The sequence below is a fragment of the Carettochelys insculpta genome, chromosome 2 (assembly GCF_033958435.1).
Source record: "Carettochelys insculpta isolate YL-2023 chromosome 2, ASM3395843v1, whole genome shotgun sequence".
Classification (NCBI taxonomy): domain Eukaryota; kingdom Metazoa; phylum Chordata; order Testudines; family Carettochelyidae; genus Carettochelys; species Carettochelys insculpta.
In genome coordinates, this window is record NC_134138.1 from 269,517,249 (window position 1) to 269,536,334 (window position 19,086).

The 19,086-nt window shown below is 43.8% G+C and overlaps 1 protein-coding gene across 3 annotated transcripts in view; it reads right to left on the reverse strand.

Moving 5' to 3' along the window:
• The window catches only part of OXSR1 (oxidative stress responsive kinase 1), a 107,006-nt gene that overhangs the window by 83,084 nt on the left and 4,836 nt on the right, over window positions 1-19,086 (reverse strand). The window contains exon 1 of one of the 3 annotated variants that reach the window (XM_074985149.1): window positions 10,168-10,318. The exons of the other annotated variants lie outside the window; for them this stretch is intronic. The gene's annotated coding sequence lies outside the window, so the exon portion shown is untranslated. Of the gene's footprint in view, window positions 1-10,167; window positions 10,319-19,086 lie in introns of those variants that run through there. 3 annotated transcript variants of the gene reach the window in all.

The following is a 19,086-nucleotide window of genomic DNA, read 5'->3' on the forward strand; positions in this document are numbered from 1 at the left end:
CTGCGTTTGCAAGCTCTCTTCCCACAAAGCCACACTGAGGCCTCCCTGATGGGCAGCACACCTCCAATTGGTTTTTGTCACCCTCCTCTAGATCACTGCTATTTCCATCACATCTAAAAAAATGCAACAATGCAGCATTTGAGGCGAGCACACAACGTGAAGCTAATATCTCTGTTTTAAACACGATCTAGCAATGGTGTCATTCAAAAGATAAACGTGTGAGATCTATGTGCATTAAGAAACTGAATTATGCTTACAGGTATGGAGTAAGAGGCACCTGAGTTAATTTCTTCTGCTTGCTTTGCTATTTCTTTGCAGACGAGGAGCTAGAAACTTCCAATTTTAGTACCACAAAATCCACTCCATTGTTCTGAGACATCGTTCAAGCACAGTTAGCTTTGTCTCCCTCCATTTTTGTTTATTTCACATAATGAGCTGTATAGCAAGGAAGCCAGGGGTGAGCCTGATAGGCTGTTGAAGCTGTACACAAATGGCTAACGTCAACATTTTTCTTACCTCAAGTCTTAAAAGCCAGAGGCAAATCTTTAAACGGAACCGTGATGGAAAAGGAAGAGTTCAGAACACAACCCTGAGGATTTAGGGAAGGGGTCTTAAGCACACAGCCTGGGGGCCATCTGCAGCCTGCACAATTCCACTCTCCAGCCTGCGCAAGCTGTTGGCACAAGTCCCTATGACTAAGGGGTGCATACCTTTCCCTCAAGTCCAGCCACTGCTCCACCCCCATCAGCTTTTTCCCCACCCCAGGCTGCCCACACTGCACCCTTTCCCTCAAGCAACTTACCCTGAGGGATGTGACCTCAGGGGTTACCAGGTGTTCTGGCACAGGGCTGCAGCAGTAGTCAGGTCACTGTGACACCTGCAGGGAAGCAGAGCAACGCAGCAGCCTCTGCTCTGTCGCCATCTCCCAGTCCAGTTGCTGTGCTTCACCACAGCAGCAGAAGTGCAGCATCCGAACTGGCTGCATAGACCCACAGTTGGACTACTAGCGATCACTGGTTACAGTCACAGTCTGAGGGAGGCAAACTGCAGGACACAAAATTCTATGGTCACCACAGTTGGACTATCATGTAGTAGCTGGCTCCTGAAAAGTTCTGAGCAAGAGAGCCATGTAATGAATGCCCACAAATAATTCAGACTGATCCTAGTACAGAGGGTTACATGAAAGCTGCCAGGGGAGGCTTGGGGTCGAAGGGGGATAGGTGGGGAGAAAGAATAAGAACTCCCTTTCAGCAGGAGTCCCAATCATCCTGCGCTTGAAACCTGAAGCCAACGAGTAGAATCAGGAGATGAACTCGGCAGAGGGGTCAGAGAATCTGCAGACATCCGGGGGGTGGGGGGAGAAGGAGGAGAGATGCTCAGAGATTCAAGAGAGGAAGACCATAACAGCTATGGCTTTAGCTGGACTAGAGGCCAAAGGGATGTGAGGATGGGATGCTGTCAGGAAGTGGCTGCAACGAGTAAGATGAGAAAGTTAGCTGAGTGACAAGCTTACAAGATACAACAACTGTGTTACAACTGGACAGGATTACAATGCCTGCCTGGTACTGTGCACAGGTTACATCCATGCTGAATTCTTAATCTTCACTGAGGGGCTCATTATCCTTGAAAGTCTTGGGCAGATTTACTGATATTTTTTAAGTCTCCTTCAGATTTTAGGACTGTGTTGTCAGTTTGCTTCTCATCAGCAGCAAACAAACTCACACCCTAGGTAAAGAACACAGCACAGCAGAATGGCAAAAGTAAAGTAAGTGAGAACAGTGGGGGGGGGGGCGTCTCCTCCACTCTCCATTCTCCCTAGGGCAGCACCTGAGAGGAGGCAAGCCAAAACTAAGCATTTTTGTGCCTTCAGTGTTCCTTTAGCAAGTCCAAAGCTCTGGATGAGATTTTCTTGGTGGCTTCTTACACATTAACTATACAAGCATCTTAACTTCCAATCCTTCAGGAAAGAACAAAAATCATAGCTACAGGCTGAAAACAAGTCAGGCTACCCAAGGAAACACTGTGCCTCCCCGCGAGGAGTAGGGCACAGACCCCACACACTCAGGCCAACAGACTGCAGACTGAGTTGCAGAACACATTGCAACTGTGAGCCAAGTCCTCCAGCAAGAGAGAGTCAGAGACCAATGTAAACACGGAATCAGGAAAAAGTTATTGTGATTCGCACTACCCCTTTCAAGCCATTTTAACAGAAACCCTGGAAGGAAACTAGACAAAGGCAAAAACCAGGTCCATAACTTCTCTCCCAGACTGTGTCTGAGTGGATAGAAAGCTCTTCAGGTTAGGGACCATGTCTCATTGTTTGTTCAGTGTCTAGTCCAATAGGGACCTGATCTTTATAGGGATCTTATTCCACTAGTACAGTGAAAATCCAAATCTAAATAGCTTCCTAGGGCCAGGAAGGGAATCCTCCAAGTTGAAGATTCAGTAATAATTCCCTGCTGCTCTCACTACTCAGGAATCTCTATGTAGTTCAGTCACCACCTGCTCACCTCCTACCCCTGCCTCAATTGTCCTTTGCTTCTCTTTTCAGCTCCCACTATAGCAGTTAATTATAGAGGAACAATGAAATTTCAAAAGCATATCCAGCAAGAATTAAGCCAAGCTGCAGTAGGATGTGCCACAAGTTGAGCTCCTCTTTGATAGTAGCAGCAGCAGCATGCTATGCTTTAGATTCAGAGACTGAACAAAGAGAGGTTCCCAGGGTCCTCTACAGAGCCCTGAAAACAAAACCATTTCAGGTATTATAGCTATGTGATTTACTTATGAAATTCCTTGGGGATGGAGAGTGTGGGGAGAAGGACGGGACAGGGGATAACAAGAGTCTTAAATCTGTAGATCAAGGTTAATGTAATGCAATATATTTAGCAAATGAAATGGCAAACAGGAGATATGGAGGAAGGGAGGCAGACGAAAGGTGACATTGGCTGGCTGAGAAATTACCCAATATTGTGAACCAGAAAACAAAGGTGTTTTGTTTGTTTTGGGGTTTGTTTGCTTGGGTTTTTTTTTGTTTTGTTTTTTTTTTGGGGGGGAGGTGAAGGGATTTCTGTGGCTGGCTTTACAAATCCCCACTAGCTATTACTCCACACCCTTTTAACAACTGGACCCCACCAGTCCAGTGCATGTATCGTCAGGTTCTACTGTAAGGGTGTTACACATTTCACCCTATTATTGACTAGAAAGTTATTAGTTTTCAAAATGATACCTCACAGACGTAATAATCTCTGTACAACAACAGTGTGCAGTGAGCCACACCAGTGGACTCAGCTAGTGCCCACGTCTCAGCTCAGCGTGTTCTTAAAAGAAATACAAAAAACCCCAAGATATGCAGACAAACAATTACAATAGATGGACTATATGTGAAATATTTGAACGGAATAAAAATTGCAGACAGTGAGTAATTCACAGTCTTGATGAAAGCTCTTGCTGTTCAGAGTACCATTCAAAAACAAGCACCAAGTTCAGAGCATGGGTGTTTCTGTCCAAGTAAGAAAATGTTTTTATTTCAGATTCCTGATGTTCAGCATACATAGTGGAAGCACCAAGAGGACAGCTAAAAATAGTTTGATGTTAACACTCATTTAACCATACTTTCTCTACATAAATATGGGCTCAAGCAGTATTTTACACAGACAATTGGAATTACTATGTACTTTAGTTATCAGATGAAAAAGTCAGCAGACAACCTTTTTACAGTCATTTAGCAAGACGTCATATTGTCCTCAAAGGCATCAGCCACCAGTAGGCTGTTCTGGCTCCATTTTGGCACATTTCCCCTGTACTATGTACTACAGTTAAAGAGGACAATTTATTGATGAATTACTGGGAAGCTGAAGTGGTCAATTCACTACACCAGGAAAATGTGGTCTGCTTCCCCCCTACTCCACCTCTTCCACCTGTCCTCAACATCAGAGTGGGCTGGGTCTACAGCAGTGATTTCCAACCTTTCCGTAGTGCAGTGGTTCTCAAAGTATGGTCTGCACACCTGACTATATTGTAGCTGGGCCACAAGCTTGGGGCTCACTCTCTCTCTCACACCCACCCCAACAGCTGGGAGCCCACACTGGTACTCCAGCCCTGCTCCTTCCCCAACCTGCCAGCTTTCCATTGTGGGTAGAGCAAGGAGCCCTGAGCAGCATTCCCTGTAAACAGAGCACTTGGACAACCACCTAGAAGAGATTCAGCTGCCACCCAGCTGATTAGCAGAGTGCCTACAAATACCCACCGCTAGCAGCATGTGTATCTACTGGGGGTACACAGCTACACATGCCTCAGTACACACAGCACAGCTGATTCCACCCATGGATGGAAAAAAAAATTAGAGGGAAACCTGGCCATGAGCCTCACAGACTGGATTCAGCTCACAGTGGGAGAAAACAGCTGGGGGACCAGCAATGCAGGAAACCACTCACCTGGACCCTTCCTCCCATCCAGACTCCGCAGCCCACTCCTGCATCCTCCCTCTCAGACTCTGCACACCCAGCCCAGTTCTGAACCCTCCCACTTGACCCTGTGCTCCCACCCCACCTCCTGCCCAGACTACACACTCCCAGTCCCACTCTCTTGCATCCTGCTCCCACACACTGCACCCCAGAGCCCAAAAAAATTACTAGCCCCCTAAACCCGTAAGAATTAGTCTTGTCTGTGTGAAGCCCTGAACCTCAGTTCCCTCCCCACACAGGGCTGCGTAGAGTGGTGTAAGTGGTGGGTCCCCCCCACTTCTCACTTGTGCGGCCTCTAACTGATTGCTTTTTTGGTGGGTCATTTAGTCCTAATCCAAAAAAGGTCCCTCACCTCTGCCATAAATTACGACAATGCTGAAACCTTTTGTTTGGTACATAAGCTAATATTTTATTTTATTTAAAAGTAAGTTTGGTAAACTAACACAGTATACACAATAATATCTAAATATAAACCCCCCTATGTTACAGCTGCATATATGTTTTTAAGCTCCAAGAGCCAATTTTCTCAACTAACTTGTCTGTCTTTACAGGGAAAGGTCGACAGGAGAGATTCTCCCTTTGACCTCCCTTACTCCTCACGTCTCAAGTACAGGGGTCAACTGTGACCCCAAGAGCTTGATTTCATGCATCCTAATTAGATACATGAAATCGAACCTCAGAAGATTGACCCTGAATGGTGTTAACCTTCTGCAGTAGTGTACCACCACAGGGTGGTGAGGCAGTATCAAAAGCCACCTGAAAACAAAGCTGATTGCTTTCCATTCTTTAAGTGAAATTTCCCCAGGACAGAAACCCTGGGTTTAATCTTCCCCATCCCTAAGAAAAATGACCAGATTCAAGATGGATTCAAGCACCATGTGGTAAGGTCACATGTCTTTGTAGCAATGATCACAGATTGGGTTTACAGGAAAAAACAAAGCTATACACAGCTAATTGAAAACCTAATGGCTTGGTACTCAAACCAGAGTATCATTAACAAGTCTACATTTATAAGCAGATTTATAACGTCACATAACACGCACAGAAATAAAATCTACACACTCAGGATATTGAAAAGGATATGTTAAATGTGTTTTGCCTAAAGTGTCTTCAAGTTATGCATATTCATAAGCCAATTTTCATGAAGTATGGGGGGCATGAAAGTAGCCATTCCCATAAATCAATTTAGATGAGTTAACAGATAAACTGTCATTTAGACTCTTGGCTCTCCAGCTAGTTTTCCAAGAAGCCACTGTCTCAACACTTAAGTATAGGGTTAGTATAGGGTTATTGCACCCATATTTGAAAAATAAATAAATAAATAAATAAAATCAGTACCAGCTGATATCACAAGATACTAAGCAGCCTGATTTTTTCAGTTGGTTTCCTTCTATTAGAGCATGTTGTGCAGAGTAGAGCAGATATTCTGCTGGCCAGCTGTGAACTTTTCAGCCAGCCTCGGTAGTTCCCTTAAGACAGAGAGAAGAAAAGTGGAAAGGGTGCCACATCTAAAGATAATGGTGGAAGGAATATTAGGCTGACCAATATTGGCGTTGTTTGCCTCATCTGTTTTCTCATCTTTAGAAAGGAAATGCCTACACTGCAAAAAAAAAAAAATAAATAAAAATAAATTCATGGTTCAGGTTAAAAGCAGTGAAGGCAGTAGTATAACTTCCATCTGTAGCTTGGGTTAAAGCTTGGAGGGCATTTTAGGGTTTCTTTTTTAAGCAGAGTTAGCTAATCCTATAATAAGAATGCTTTTTGACACTGTAGACATATCCTTAGAATGTGAGTTCCTTAGGGCAGAGAATATACAGTAATCCCCCCAAGATACGTGCATTTTAAATGCACATATCTTGCGCTTACACAAGGAGGGGGCAGTGCCACGGGGGTAGGACAGCAGCGAGACCCTGCAGCCTGCACCTGGAAGCCACCTGGGCAGCGCCTGGCCAGCAGAGACAGCCATGGGGTACCAGGCCAAAGGGCGGGGAGACCCGCAGCCCAGCAGCTGGAGCCTTCTTCCTCCCTTCCCCCAGCCCTGCAGCTTTCTGACTCTTAGCCTGGTTCCTGGCTCCCTGCTTGCAGAAATTTGCAAGCTGACCAGCCATGAGCTGGTCAGCTTTTCAGGTCCTGCAAGCTGCAGGGAGACCAGAAATAGGAAACTGACAAGCCCAACCAGCCCAACTGACCAGCTTCCCAGCTCATATGGGACCTGTTCCAAGCCCCTAATCATTTTAGTTGCCCTTTTCTGAACCTTTCCCAGTGCCAGGATATCTTTTTTTAGGTGACGAGACCACATCTTTACACAGTATTCAAGATGTGGGCATACCATAGATTTATATAGGGGCAGTAAGATACTCCTTGTCTTATTTTCTATCCCTTTTTTAATAATACCTAACATCCTATTTGCCTTTTTGACAGCCTCTGCACACTGCGTGGACGTTTTCAAGGAACTATCTGTAATAACTCCAATATCTCTTTCCTGATTAGTTACAGCTAAATTAGCCCCCATCATATTTTAAGTATAGTTGGGGTTCTCTTTTCCAATGTTTCCTTACACTTATTCACATTAAATTTCATTTGCCATTTTGTTGCTCAATCTTTTTGAAGTTCTTCACCATCTGCCTTTGTTTTGACTCTCTTGAACAGTTCAGTGTCATCTGCAAACTTTGCAACCTCACTCTCCAGATCACTTATGAATTAACTGAACAGGATTGGTCCTAGGACTGTCCCTTGGGGGACACCTCTAGTTACTCCTCTCCATTCAGAAAATTTACTGTTTATGCCTGCCCTTTAACCAGTTCTCAATCCATGAAAGGACCTTTTCTCTTAGCCCATGACAACTTAATTTACATAAGAGCCTTTGATGAGGTACCTTGTCAAAAGCTTTCTGGAAATCTAAGTATCCTACATTCACTGGATCTCCCCATCTGCATGTTTGTCAACCCCTTCAAAGAACTCTAACAAATTAGTAAGACATAATTTCCCTCTGCAGAAACCATGTTGACTTTTGCCCATCAAATTATGATCTTCTACGTGCCTGACAATTTTATTCTTTACTATTGTTTCAACTAATTTGCCCGGAACTGACATTAAACTTACCGGTCTGCAATTGCCAGCGTCACCTCTAGAGCCCTTTTTAAATATTGTATGACCTAGACTGTAAGAATGAAACAGTGACTAGAATTGCAAAAGCAAGAACGAGTTTGAAGGCAATGGATAAGATCTGGAAAAGCAAAGCAATTCACTTAGGAACAAAGCTGAGCATCTTGAAAACATGTATTCAGCAGCATGTTGTATAGATGTGAGACACAGGTGCTAAATAAAGATTCAAGGAGAAGGATATTGGCATTTGAGAGGAGTTATTATTGAAAGATCCTGAAAAAAGGATGGATGCAGAAGGTCACCAATGAGGAATTATATAGGAAGATAGAGCTGAAAGAGAACCTGCTGCATAAGGTTATATGTTGGAAGTTTCAGCTATTCGGGCATATATGCAGAATGAACTGCAAACAAAAAAAATAAATCAAGACCCTGTATTCAGCATAATGGACAATTCGAATAGGAGAGAGAGACCCCACAGAGAATGAATAGATGATACAGTAGATCAGTGCAGAGCTAGTCTACAGAAACAGATAAGTTACTCTGCACTGGACAAGAAAGATGGAAGGAAATAGTGAGGGAGACATCCGTCACCAACAGGTGCTGAGCCCATGGTTGTTGATGCTGGTGATGCTCTCCACTGTTCAAATCAAGGTTTGGGCCGGTGACAAGGAGAAATGTCGATCTAATCAGAATTCTGCTGAAATACTGCATGTTGATGTAAATATCAAGGTATTTACTAGACAAGAGTTTTTACATCAGGTTCTAATCATCATCATTTTCAGAAAGCTCCTTGGAAACATTTGGAGAATCCGAAAGATAAAACACCTTAGCACTGAAATTCCAGCCTTCTGGGCTCCCATTCCCCAAATGAGAGGTGCTACTAAGGTGGATTTAAAGAAAGAGCTGCAGTCTCTATCTAGATGCTCCAAATACTACTCAGACCCTCCAGAAACAAGCTGCCCTACAGTATCCCTAAAGTGGATCATGCAACAGAAAAAAGTTTTATGAAACATCAGCAGCAACTGTATACATCAATAAAGAGGCACTATAGGACATATTTACTCCCTGCTACAGCCGTTTACCTTGACGTGCCTATCAACGGTATCTGAAGAAGCAATAAGAGGGTGAAGAGGTATCCATCTACACAGGGACATTCAACTAAGAATCACAAAGAAGTCCAACTGCTGCAATAGTGACAGAGATAGCCGTGTTAGTCTATATTCTATCAAAACAAAAGAGCAGTCCATAAACTGCTGCAATGTATGCATAACTATCACATGTATAACTTTAGAAAAGATATGGTAAGTATTAACTAACTAGCCCTCTTAATGACTTTTGAAATGCAACAGAACCTCAATTTCAAACATCAGAGTCACGAACTGACCAGGCAACCACAGTCCCCATTTGGAACTGAAGTACACAATCAGGAAGCAGCAGGGACAGCTCCTGCTCCAAACAAAAAGCAAATACATTGCTGCAGTGTGCTAAACAAACTACTAAAAATAAAAGAAAGGCTGTATTTGTGTTCTGCATAATAAAGTTTCAGAGCTGTATTAAGCCAATGTTCCATTGTGAACTATTCCAAGAACCACCATGACTTTTTTTTTTTTTTTTTAAATAAAGAATCACAGATGTTCCAGAGTTACAAACAACCTTCATTCCTGATATTTTGGTAACTCAGATTCTACTGTAAAGAATATTTCCTTTGCTTCAGTTCTGAAAAACTACAAATGGCATCAGAAAGCCAAGGGCTGCATAAGACAGAATGTTATCACAACTGTAAGCTCTTTCTTCAGAAAAAACTGTTTCTAACTCATTATTGTGAAGAAAACCTTAATATTGTACAGAGACAGTAGTGTTGGTTGAAAATAACATAATTAGCTATTTCGCAGCTATTTTAAAACAAACCTGCCTGATGTGCTTACCCCCACAACCCTAAATTGGTTTTCAGCTCCCACAAATCAGAATTTCCCCCTGCCAAAACTTCCAGGTTTCCTTGTAAAGCTACTAATTGTCCAGCCTCTTCGGTACAAGAATGATAGTATGTTGAAAACTGACAGCATAGCAGGAGCATAAAATGAATTAAATCTGAAAAACAACTACACTGATGGCATTTTTATCTTCAAACTAAAAAAATGCAGGGTTTCACGCTGCAGAATAACCCCAGCATGTAGTGACCCTATGTCAAGCTCACCAGAAATGTCTTCAAGTTTTCTTTGTGTTCCAGCCACTTCTCGTAACATCTACTCAGTTAAGATGACATCCATACAACTCCCACAAAGGCCAAAATGTTGAGGAGTTTCAGTAAAACTAGCTTAGTCCTTTGAGTATGACAAGAGTGACGATGGCTGAGTCAAAGTGCTGAAGTTTTGCCAGAAATCAGGACCTTGATGAGAAGAGTCTGTGTTCCAGTGAAAACTCATGTTAATTTGACTGAGTTATGAGCCTTTGAGAGTTGCACTTCATGCATTCACGATACAATTAGCATGATTTCCTTTAAGCAGTGTATGAAGCGAACAACAGCTACACTGAGCAGACCTGGGCTAACTCAACAGTGTAGCAGAAAAGTATATGCACAGAGTGAATCCAGAGCTCTTACCTCATTTACTGTGCATCTTGCAAGATATGATCTGTGAAGCTTTTAAGGCTTGCTGGAGAGAGCTGTCTCCTGCAGACTTCCCAGAGTGCAGAGTAGAAGAGCTCCCTCTAAGAAAACCTTGTAAGGTGTGTGGGATTCACCATTTGATGTTGTCATGTTGTGTAGCCAAACAGTTCCGTATCACAATTTCTCTTAATCTCCCTAGGAGATTACAATAAAAGCCACGTTAAACACTCAAAGTCAGGAAGTGACAAAGTTAAAGGACTTCAAAAAAAGCCATATGTGTCAAAGTTTTTTTTTTTGTTTTTTTTTTTTTTTTAAAAAGTGTATTTTACACAGAACATCTGGTAAGACCAAAGATTTCTGTTCTCTAATATATTCACTCTGAGCACTTGACAACTCTGAACCTAGTCAACTTATTCAGAGGATATATCTACATCTCCATTACTTCCCCACAGCTGGATCATGGCAACTGACTTGAGCTTGCGCTAATGGGCTGTTTAACTGCAGCGTAGATGTTAAACCATGTGAGGTGGCAGAGTCCCACATCTTGAGCTGTAGCCCAGACCTCTACACTGCAGTGAGAAAGCCTCCTATAACCCAAGACAGCCAGCACAGACCAACTGCAGGTAAATATACCCAAATCACATGGGTCTAGCACACAGTAAAAGGGAAGATGAAGATGTGCAAGAGATAGCAAAAACTGTCATTTTAAAACCACAAGTTAGAGGAGTATTTCTGGGCAGGTGCAGGACAAAAACTTTCAATTGTCTTGGGCATTATTCCTTTAAGCTTGCACATGAAGCCTTAACTCTGCCCCATGGTGTTTAACGGACTATGGAACACACATGATCTGCCACTTTAGAGACAGTATGGCAGAAATCAATTCTTTTAAAAAATTTCAGCTCATGGTTGATTTGAAAGTTTGTTTTGTTTTTTAAGATTTTTATTTATTGGATGTTTACAGTTGCAGGAACTTACTGAGAATCAGATAACACCACTGAAAACACAGATCTAAAAAGTTAAAGTTTCATCAGTAGTTAAGACACAAACTATTGCCTTTCCATGAAAACAACATATGAAATAAATATACTTCAATCAATAAGTCATACGGGTTTTACTACTCCTGTGCTCATCCTTTTGTAACAAGCCTAATTCAAAAAGTCTCAACACCATTTTTCCTTTTTGCCCATCTGTAAATATCAGTTCTCATAAATGGAAATATTTTTCCATTAGCTGGCATGTGTATGGTGAAATCAATTTCTACTGACAATTAGGCATAAAAACCTAATCCTGCCAAGCCTAAATTTTCCATTCAGATCTGCTCATACCACTTATGACAAAATATTAACTTCACTCAGATTTCATTTTTAAATACACGTTCTCTTCAGTAACAGTTATGACTAAATATGTTGACAGCATTACCCAGTCCTTTCAGGCAACATCAGTCTTCTTCAAATACAATTCAATAGAAAGAACAGTAGTCCTGTGGTTAAAGCACTGGATTGATTGACAATCAGGAATCTGGGGTCTAGGCCTGACTGTCATACATATCCTGTGTGATCTTGAGCAAGTCAGACATGGATTGATTTTCTGAAGTGCTGCAGCAACTCTGAAAGTTGGACCCTTCATCTCTGTGCTTCAACAGCTACCTAGCTATGACGCGAGGGCAGAAAAACAAACTGGGCAGATCACTAACCTGACCTATTACAGTAATTCCCATTTTCCTAACACAGCAGTCATAGAACCATAGAACAATAGAGCTGGAAGAGACCTAAAAAGCTCATCAAGTCCAGCCCCCTCCCTGAAGCAGGACCAAACCCATCAGATCAGCCCAGCCAGGGCTTTTTCAAGGCAAGACAAACACCTCAAGAGATGGACACTCCACAGCTTCCCTGGGTAGACCATTCCAAGGCTTCACCACCTTCCTCGTGAAAAAGTTTTTCCTAATGTTCAACCTGGAACTTCCCAACCACAACTTGAGACCATTGTTCCGTGTTCTGCCATCCGTGACCACTGTGAACAGCCTCTCTCCAGCCTCTTTGCAACCTTCCTTCAGTAAGCTGAAGGCTGTTATCAAGTCCCCCCTCAGTCTTCTCTTCTGCAGACTAAACAGTCCCAATTCCCTCAACTTTTCTTCATAAGTCATATGCTCCAGCCCCCTCATTATTTTGGTTGCCCTCCATTGGACCCTCTCCAGTGTATCCACAACCTTCCTATAATTGGGGGCCCAGAACTGGACACAGTACTCCAGATGCGGCCTCACCAAAGCTGAATAAAGAGGAATAATCACCTCTCTGGATCTACTGGCAACGCTCCTCTTGATGTAACCTAATATGCCATTAGCCTTCTTGGCTACAACGGCACACTGTTGACTCATGTCCAGCTTCTTGTCCACTACAACTTCCAGGTCCTTTTCTGCAGAACAACTACTGAGCCAGTCGAACCCCAGCCTGTAACAATGCTTGGGATTCTTCCGGCCCAGGTGCAGGACTCTGCACTTGTCCTTACTGAACTTCATCAGATTTCTTGCAGCCCAGTCTTCCAATTTGTCTAAGCCACTCTGGACCCTATCCCTACCCTCCAGCATATCTACCTCTCCCCTTAGCTTAGCATCATCCACAAACTTGTTGAGGGTGCAATCCAACCCCTCATCCAGGTCATTGACAACTATGTTGAACAGAACAGGAGCCAGAAGCAAACCTTGGGGAACTCAACTAGAAACTGAACGCCATACCGACATTGAGCCGTTGATCACTACCTGCTGGGCCCAACCTTCTAGCCAGCTTTCTATCTATCTTACCGTCCATTTATCCAATCCACATTCCTTTAACCTCCTGACAAGTATATTGTGGGAGACCGTATCAAAAGCTTTGCTGAAGTCAAGATAAATCACATCCATTGATTTTTCCCCTATCCACAGAGCCAGTTCTCATCATAGCAACTAATCAGATTGATCAGGCATGACTTGCCCCTCATGAATCCATGCTGACTAGACCTGATCAGTTTCCCCTTCTCCAAGGGCCTCAAAATGACTTCCTTGAGGAGCCCCTCCATGATTTTTCCAGGGACTGATGTAAGACTGACTGGCCTATAGTTCCCTGGATCATCCTTCTTCCCTTTTTTAAAGATGGGCACTACATTTGCCTTTTTCCAATCATCCGGGATCTCTCCTGATCTCCACAACTTTTCAAAGATAATGGCCAAGGGCTGGTCAACAACATACGCCAACTCCCTCAGAACCCTCAGATGAATTAGGTCTGGGCCCATGGATTTATGTACATTTAGCTTTTTTAGATAGCTCCTAACCTGTTCTATCCCCACCAAAGGCTGTCCACCTTCATCCCACAGTGCACTACATATCGCATTAGTCCGGGAGCTGTCCTTGTCCGTGAAGACAGAGGCAAAGAAAGCCTTAAGTATGTCAGCTTTCCCTACATTATCTGTCACTGGGTTACCTCCCTCAACCAGTAGGGGCCCCACACCCTCTCTGATCACCTTCTTCTTGCTAACATGCCTGTAGAAACTTTTCTTGTTATCCTTCACATTCCTCGCGAGTCGCAATTCCAGTTGCGCTTTCACCTTCCTGATAATTGCCCTGCATTCTCGAGGTATACATTTATATCCCTCCCTAGACATCTGTCCAAGTTTCCACTTTTTGTAAGCTCCCTTTTTGTACCTAAGTTTTCCAAGGATTTCCCCAGTAAGCCGGTCTGGTCTTCTATCATATTTACTTTTCTTGCTGTGCATCAGGACGGTTTCTTTCTGCGCCTTCAACAGGGCTTCCTTAAAATACTGCCAGTTTTCCTGGACTCCTTTTCCCTTCGTGGTAGCATCCCAGGGGATTCTGCCCATCAGGTACCTGAAGGAGTCAAAGTCTGCTTTTCTGAAGTCCAAAGTGTGTAATTTGCTGCTCTCTTTCATTCCTTTGGTCAGGATCCTGAAGTCTACCATCTCATGATCACTGCTTCCCACGTTGTCACCCACCTCTACCTTCCCTATTAGTTCCTCCCTGTTTGTAAGCAGCAGGTCAAGCCATACGTGACCTCCGGTCGGGTCCTTCAGCACTTGTACCAAGAAGTGATCCCCAACATTCTCCAAAAACTTCCTGGACTGCTTGTGTACCGCTGTATTGGTCTCCCAACAGATGTCAGGGTAATTAAAGTCCCCCATGATAACGAGAGCCTGAGATCTGGAAACTTATCTCAGTTGTCCAAAAAAAAGCCTCATCTACCTCATCATCCTGATTTGGCGACCTGTAGCAGACACCAACCACCACATCTCCAGTGCTGCCTACACCACTAAGCTTGACCCATAGATTCTCAACAGGCTTTTCTCCCTCTATGTACTGGAGTTCCAAGCAATCATAGTGCTCTCTTACATACAGTGCAACTCCTCCTCCTTTTCTCCCTTGCCTGTTCTTCCTGTACAGTTTATACCCTTTCATGACAGCGCTCCAGTCATGCAAGTCATCCCACCAAGTCTCTGTTATCCCAATCAAGTCATAGTTCTTGGACTAGGTCAGGGCTTCTAATTCCTCCTGCTTGTTACCCAGGCTTCTGGCATTGGTGTACAAACACCTTAGATAACCAGTTGATCTCCCCGTCCTCACTACTCGAACAAGGGGTCCACTTTTGTTGTACATTCCTCTTTGCATTTCTTCCTGGCCTCCAAGTTCCTTTCTTCCCACAGGGTTTTGGTCACCATCCCACAGCAAACCTAGTTTAAAGCTCTCCTCACTAAGTTTGCAAGCCTACTTGTGAAAATGCTCCTTCCTCTCTTGTTTAGGTGGATCCCACCTCTTCCCAATAATCTTTGTGCCCAGAAGAGCATCCCACGATTGAAGAACCCAAAGCCCTCTCTCTGACACCACCTGCATAATCATGCATTTATATTTTCTACACTCACATCTTCGTGTCTTCTAAGCTTGCAGGGAAGAAGTCGAATAAGTTACACGTAGCATTGGTTGTTTACCTTAGGAGCCAAATTGCAAGTGAAGTAGTCTGACAAGGGAAAACACTTCATAAACGCTAAAGTTTCCCCAGATTACAGTTTCAATACCCATTTGTAATTAAAACACCTATGTCCAAGAAAGCATTATTTGCGGTTTTAAAGATTCTGAATTTTTTAAGTTTCATAAGAACTCACGTTGACATCTAAAGACTTAATGGGCCAACTCCCATTTCCACCAACAGCTCCAGACTCTGGAATAGAGTAGTTAATACAAACTTTAAAAGCTGAACGTTCTGGGGGAAAAAAAAATAATTTCTCTCTCACAGAGTCAGTCAATTACCTATGCAACAAAATTCCAGAGTGTACATTTGTCAAACAATCTATGCCCCCCTTGGGTATGCAAGGGAGCCAAAGACACCCAAGATATCTGACTACTGGCTAAAAAAAGCTTACCGTACAGTGAGTTACTATGCTTACAAAATGGCTCATTGACTAAAATACAAAATAATCTTTCCAAGAAACTAGCTCCATTGGAACGGTCACCCAGGAACAAACCACACTAGCCTGCTTCTATTTAAGGCTTCCATCACTCACTCCAAAATAGCTAAAGAAAGGAGACGCTGAGTCCTTTGCCTTCACCTCAAGTCACCTGGAAAAGCAACCAAGCTGCTACAGGCTGAACTTTTAAGTCCAGCACACTCTCATGCAGCAACATCTGTGGTCTGCAAAGACTTTAGTATGCTGGGTCTCCACTTATGGGTGTGGCCAAGTTTCCCACAGCCCCATAAAGTTTGTCTATAGCTACCAGTCCTGGCTCTTAACGTTCTGTGCTATTATTTAGCACAAATTTACCCCTAAATGCCTTTTAACAGATCAGTAGGCAGTGGAAGTGTTGGTAATGCTGTTGAAAAATATTGACCTCCCCTGCTGTTCAGCAAATTCTCTTGTACAACACTAATCAGATCACAACGCTGCTAGACTAGAGAGGTTCAACTTGTACAGTAAATGCTTGAGAAGCGCAATTTCTATTTGCACTTACCTCACATTAACATGAGTTGAGTGCACATGGAAGTTGACCCACCACCACCCTCCAGCCCCTGGATCCCCCAGCTGGGGAGCCCGGCACTCAGGCAACTAACTACTTGTGGCACAGTTTCTCCCAGCTGGGAGAAACCATGCTGCAAGCCTCTGCCTGAGCACTGGGCTCCCCACCAGCTGGGGAGCTCAGTAGGCACATAGCTGCTTCCAGTGCGATTTCTCCCAGATGGGAGAAACTGCGGCACAAGCAGCTGTGTGCTCTCTAGCTGGGAGAAGCCAATGGCTGCATGGCTGCCCCTTGCCCACTCCCCAGCCAGGGCAATTCCGGGGAGCTCCCAACCCGCCCCCCCCCCAATTTACATGAAATTCAGTTTATGCAGAGGTTGCCCAGGACACAACCTCTGCATAAATCGAGGGATTACCGTACAATGAAGTACTCTTTCCAGCCCTTCTCTTTACTACTGGTACTACTGCCATTGAATTTTAATCTATTCTTTCAATAATCTTAGCCCACTTCCTACATGCCAACTGGAAGGAGCAGGGGCTAGCAAGAAAAACTGGACTGCATTTGTAGAACACCCTTCCATTGTCCCTAGATAACCAAATAGGAGGAAAGATTCACAGACAAATGGTTGGATTTTACTAAGTGATGCTAACAAGGTACTAAGTAACTAGAAATCCTCACTGTTGAGAAGATTAGATGGTTTAGCTATGGCAGGGTCACCTCATTGCTTACAGAGGTTTACAGTTCCTGAACCGGCATTTGGATTTCATAGTATGGTGCAACAGCTATGTGGTGATGAAGGCTAGGCACACAAATGCCTAGATAATCTAAACACTTTGAACACTGTGGGTACGTTTAGTTTGTGTTCCTCTTCAGCAGATTTTGCAAAAGCTTTAATACAGCCCAAGAGCAACAGAAAGGTATCCGCTTTCTACTGAGTTCTTTTTAAAAAGAGATTTCCCCGCGGTGTTTTGAACTGAACACTGAGAACTGGCAATGGAAATGGACTTTGCTTAGCCAATTAAAATACATGGAGAAATACCAGGAGCATATAGAGAATTAAATAGAAAGAAAACTGCAGTGCATTTTATGACTTCCATTTTCAATTTAGCGTTGGTAAAAACCGGTTTGTTTAAATTATTTAAGCATATGGAATTGATGTTCGTTACAACTTGACTACAATTAGCATACAAGACTCATAAGCAAGCCATCAATTCTAGTCCCCCTACAGATTCTATACAGGATTACTGCTGGGCAATTCTTTTCCCATTCCATCTCCTTCTTCCTTTATAGAATCCAACTGGAAGGAACCTCAAAAGGTCATCGAGTCCAGTCCCCTGCCGTCAGGGCAGGAGCAAGCACTGTCTAGACCGGGGTATGCAACCAGAACAGTGAGAAGACACATTTGTTCAAATTTCAGTTACAAAATCAATATGCGAAGAGCCACAATGCGTGTGAACACAAGACAGTCCTTAATAATGTAAAACTGTACTTTCTGTAACCCCTATTTTAAGAATAGTGCACACATGGTTTGTACCAGTCAGAAAGTTTAAGTTACTTTCACCCCTGGACTGAAGAGCAAATGAGGAAAAGGAAATCCTGTGCCTGGAAATAGGCTCTTAAGCAGGAAGGAGCAACGTTCACATCAACCCTCCATGCCCACTCCCATCCCCAGGCTTTACCCCCATTCCACAAACTCGCCCCCACCACCCCCCAGGATTAACCCGGCTCAGCTGATGAGTTCCTCCAGATGCATGTGCTGCTGCTGCTCCTCCACAGCCACCACCACCTCCTTCTCAGCAGGGCTGCATGGCTCCAGAAAGGGCAGACTCGGCCTCCTCTCCCCACAGAGCTCCTGCTGACTTAACACTTCCCCACCTGCAGCACAGGCAGCTCCCTGCCCTGATGCTGCTGAAACAATGAAACTAAATTTAGTTGGTTTAATGGCCAGAGTCCCTCCTGCCACCCATTAAACCAATTAAATTTAGCTCCATTATTTCAGTGCGGTAGGGCAAGGAGCCACAAGAGGAGCCAGTAGCAGCAGCCTCTGGAACCACAACTGACTCCTTAAAGAGCTGCATGCGGCTCCAGAGCCACAGGTTGCCCACACCCTGCTCTAGACCATCCCTGATAGATGTCTGTCTAATCTGCTGTTCAATACCTCCAGCAATGAAGACTTCAAAACCTCCCTAGGCAATTCACATAAAGTATTCTGCTCTTACAAACCATAGGTATTTATGAAATGGGAAACCTTAATAAGTAATACTTTATTTTAGACCTCACTTCTGGAAAGGAGAAGGAACATGTAAATTCACTCTGTCTTCTTCCCCACTCCCATCTCAGAGCAGGGGGGTGGGAGTCTTGGGGGTAAGGGGAGAGGCTACGGCGAGTGGTGAGAAAAAGAGAGCATTCTCTGCTAATTTACCACTACCCTGCCTCTGGTTTTAGCATCTTGTCCTCTGTTACTAGCTTGCTCCAGCACCTACTTCCCATACTGCTCACAGCTTTCTGAAGATGCCCCTAGATGAATGTGAATGAATTGAGCCCACTCAATTTCATTGCTGCCCCCAGGGTTCCCACAACAGCAACTCCACAAACCCACAGAATTCTGTCTAGTTTTCCCTCTACATCAGAATGGGGAAGAGCCAAGCAACAGGCTATATTCCTTCTGACTTTATAGACAGCGCTGCCTTGACTTCCATGCATTCAGCTTCTGAAGAGTTCACTTCTGGAGGAATTCTGTGTCACTGCATATTGCCGAAATTAATATTTTTGAGCGGAATTTTCTTTCCCACACACCAATGAGCTGAAGTGCTGCTGGCCACAACTAGGAACCGCTACATCTGGCAGAGCACAAGTCACACATAGAGGACACTGCCAGAGGAGGGAGAGGGAACTGGAGTTTTCCTAGAAGTGGGGCAGGG